The following is a 4,195-nucleotide window of genomic DNA, read 5'->3' as shown; positions in this document are numbered from 1 at the left end:
AGCAGGGTAAGATTTAATTGAGGTTAAGAGAAAAATAAAAAGCTTCAACTGAAAAAAATCAGTAACCAGTGTATTAAGGATTGGATGAATTTTGGCTCTTCCTGACATGATAACATTTGCTGTTAACTTCTTGCACTCCGGTTACGCAGACTGCTTTTTGAGATACACTGCTTTTAAAAGAAACACTTGTTGGCTGACAGCTTCCTCACCTCTTAACAGCCCAATGGCTGAATCGAGAGTAAGAGGCACATCTCATGAATCCTACTTTGAATTTATCCGTCAGGAGCTGGAAAACCCAGGGTGGCTCAGCCCCAGCAGAGGGGAAGGTTCTGGTTGAGCTGGGAGCGGCTGCTCTCTGCGTCCTCCTTCTCTTTATGATTGAGCCTCCAATGTGTTTTCTAAACGGCGAGGTTTTAGCTTTGGAAATCAGTCCTGTGTGGAATGCTGGTGGCTTATTTGTAAAAACACAGTGAGCACTTGCCAAGCTCAACAGTGACTTTATGGAGAAAAGCCTGAGAGAGGGATGCCAGCGTAGAAGAGAGGCACGTGATCGTCACGGAGCTGAAATGCAACAAAAATAGCTGAGCAATTTAAGAGACAGCCGAATAATTTCTGTGCTCCATACAGCCAAGCCCACCTCACCCTACAAAGTAATGCAGCTTCACGAGCTGCTCAAATACCTCGGTCCTAGAGAGATACGGAGGCAGCGACTGACGCCAGTAGCTCGACTCTTCGGCGTTTTGAGGCCAGGATTCAGCCTGTGCTGCTTTGCCTAACCCAGAAACGAGAATTCCCATTTCCAGGGTAAACAAGAGCTGTGTGACATTGTCCTCGGTCAAAGGTGATGGTGACACAGCTGTGTAAATGGCTTGTGAAGCTGTTGTAATAAAACACAGCTGTCAGAGTGTGCACTAAAGTTACAGAAGGGCTTAAAAGTCCACTTTTCACACTCGTATGATGATGCTGGCTGGGACTCGGGTGACACTGTGGTCCCAGGGGGGGATGCATGGGTTTAGGTGTCCCCTCAGCAAACAACCAGTGAGGTTCAGCCAAACCATGCCAGCGAACGAAGCACAGCTTGTGCCGGTGTGTGTGTGTTTGTATGAGGGCTCCTGGGCTGGATGCCGCCTCTTGACCTCGCCGACTTGCCAGGAACTCTGCACGCAGAAGGGAAAGACAGAAGTATGCATGGCTTTTGCTTTTCTATGGTTTTCCTACACGCCCTTCTGATAAGTGTATCTGTTCCTGGCGCTGGGAAAGACAGGATACCAGGCTAGACAGATCTTACCTAACGTGTTATGGATGGGAAGTCACAGAAACACAGACCGTCAGGGATTGGAAGGGACCTCCAAAGCTCATCCAGTCCAATCCCCCTGCCGGAGCAGGAACACCCAGATGAGGTTACACAGGAAGGCGTCCAGGCGGGTTTTGAATGTCTGCAGAGAAGGGGACTCCACAACCTCTCTGGGCAGCCTGGGCCAGGGCTCTGTCACCCTCACTGAGAAGAAGTTTCTTCTCCAATTTCAGTGGAACCTCCTGTGTTCCAGTTTGTGTCCGTTACCCCTTGTCCTATCATTGTTTGGCACCGAGAAGAGCCTGGCTCCATCCTCGTGACACTCACCCTTTAAATATTTATAACCATGAATGAGGTCTCCCCTCAGTCTCCTCTTCTGCAAACTAAAGAGCCCCAGCTCCCTCAGCCGCTCCTCAGCAGGGAGATGCTCCACTCCCTTGATCATCTTTGTAGCCCTCCGCTGGACTCTCTCCAGCAGTTCCTGTCCTTCTTGAAGACCTGTGCCTTGTCAGTGCTTACCGTGCCCGAGAAAACGGGCTGTGAGCAGAAAAGCTTTACCGTGTTCTCAGTGCAAAGCAGGGGAGATTTTTAAGTGCTTGTGCATCACAGCCATCCTGGGCAGAAACTGCCCCGGAGCAGTGATCGTGTTGCTATTTCCTTATCAGCTGTGGTAAAGGGTAAAAGCTGCTCCGAGGAATTTCACGTCACCAAGTGCGGTTTCGTAATGTTGGTCATAAACTCTTCAGGCGGTGAATCACTGGCGGTTTAGCTCTGCAGTGCCCAGCAACAACAGGACAACAGTGATTCCCCCTCTGGGGTGTTTTTGGGTTAATATGTGGTGGTATTGAATCAGGAACCCTCGGTTCAAGCTGTGGAGGCGTCTTAGGAAAGGGGTTTGAGATCAAGGTAGTTGACTGCATTGAGATCTTTTGTGTTCGCTTTGAGGGAGATGGGATTTTCTTTAGAAGCCCAAGAAATTGGGGATGTTTAGGCAACCAGAGCTTGTATGGAAGTATTTATAACTTTGTCAGCTACTTCATTACAGGCTTCCCTTCTGAAGTTTCAGTTTTGGGGTAGAAGTTACGAGGATTCAGGCTTTCTCCTGGCCTATGTCTGAGGATTTCACCTAAAGCTGCCAGAACTGGAAACGTGCTCACCTTTCCACAAGTCAGCTTTTCTGTTCCTGATACCGCAGCTGGATAAACATCTTTATACTGGAGCCAAAAGTCTGCAGACAACAGTGATTTGGCACCCCCAGGCTGCATTCTTCTCCATCCGAACGCCGAAAGCCCCGATGACAACGCAGGGACGGGTCAGGGAGCTGGCGGCTGGCGGCCGCAGGTGCCCTCCTGGACGCTTCCCCCCTACAATGAGCAGCGCAGGGAGCTTCCTGCTCCCGCTGGAGCCTGGCCAGCCACTTTCTCATCATCCACGTTCCTAAGTGGGAGAGCAGATGGAGCTGTTGCTTCCTAGAGACCGACCAAACACGGGTGCGTTTCAGACAGCGCTGCTCTTGTTTGGAAAGGAAGCGCTGGGCCGACCTGCGCGAGGAGCGCCTGGTCCTCGCTTCTCTGTCCCTTGTCCTTGTCCCAGCCACCCTCAGTGCCCTCCCAGCAGCCCAGTGCTTACTGGTCCAGTTCTGACCTCCTGCATTTCTCCTGTGTTTTTCCCCCGCCGTGGCTCAGCAATTTCCTTATTTTGCCATGTTACGCAGATCCCTTGCGTTCTCCTTTGACTCCCGCTTGCCTTTCCTACATCCTAATTCCTCTCCAGCTGAAAAGTGATGTGTTACAGACTCCCTGCAGATCTCCTCAAGCCCCACTCAACAGATGCTCCTGTAACTTCAGATTTTGGCACGATTAAAAAGAAAAGGAAGAGGCCTGTGAGCTTTAAAATAGGTCTGTGGTTGAAGCTGGCATGAAAACAAAAGCAGATATAAGTCACATCCTATCTGCCACCCCCCCACCAACCAAAGCAGAATCAAAACATCCTTTTGCTTCAGTCAAATTAAAACAAAATAGTCGAACAAGATGCTGCAGGGAGTAAACAGCACTGGTAACTCGTTGCTGGAAACCACAAGCTTGTCAGCTGGGTACGGCTTTCAGGAGAGCTGCGATGTGGACATGTGTGCATCGTGTTGCCTTGGGTGGCAAACAGCGCCTTGCTGCCCACGGGTGACCAAGTGCCACGCTTGGGGGGGGGAATTTAAGCATTAAGAATGCAAACCAACGACCTTGGGGGTGTTATTTTGTAAAGCTTGAACAAGCGCTGCTCTGACACGTGGGGTTGTTCTCGCCAGACCCCTGATGCGGGGTAGCTGTGCTGGGCTGGGGGCTGGTGCTGGGCCACTGTCAGGGAGGGTCCCTTGCGTCTGAGCCTGCAGCTGCTCTGTATTCGCATGGTCTGGACCACAAACGAACATGGGTTTAGGAAAACCTGGTCTTGCTTTCTCCTTCTCTTTTTTCTCCTCTTTTTTCCCAGCTTCAAACTGGGCAGACCCAAGGCTGGCTTTGTGGAGCACCACAACCTGCCTGTGCTGTGCTCCCTACCTTGGAGGGACAAGGCCAGGACCCATCCCGACATGGCCACAGTGCGTGTCCACCTCTGCCACCGGTGGGGTGAGCTGGTGACACCCATCGAGCCTCAGAGAAGCAGAGACCGTGCACGGGAGGGACCGAGCAGGATCCTTTCAGAGCGAGGTGGGTGCAGGACGAATCCCCGGGGCAGCCCCCCAGCCTTTCCCCAAGGCTGGAGCTGCGGTTGCCCGAGGATCCTCTGGGGTATTTGTTCCCCCTGGCACAACCCCCATCGCCCTGAGGGGATGCACAGGGTGGGTCGCCCTCCCGGGACAGGCTGAGGGATGCACCAGGGGCAGGACGGGGGCGAGGGGCCGTGCGAGCC

The sequence above is a fragment of the Mesitornis unicolor genome, unplaced genomic scaffold (assembly GCF_000695765.1).
Source record: "Mesitornis unicolor isolate BGI_N332 unplaced genomic scaffold, ASM69576v1 scaffold634, whole genome shotgun sequence".
Taxonomy (NCBI): Eukaryota; Metazoa; Chordata; class Aves; order Mesitornithiformes; family Mesitornithidae; genus Mesitornis; species Mesitornis unicolor.
The sequence above is the reverse complement of the archived record's forward strand: the minus strand, read 5'-3'. Positions refer to the sequence as shown.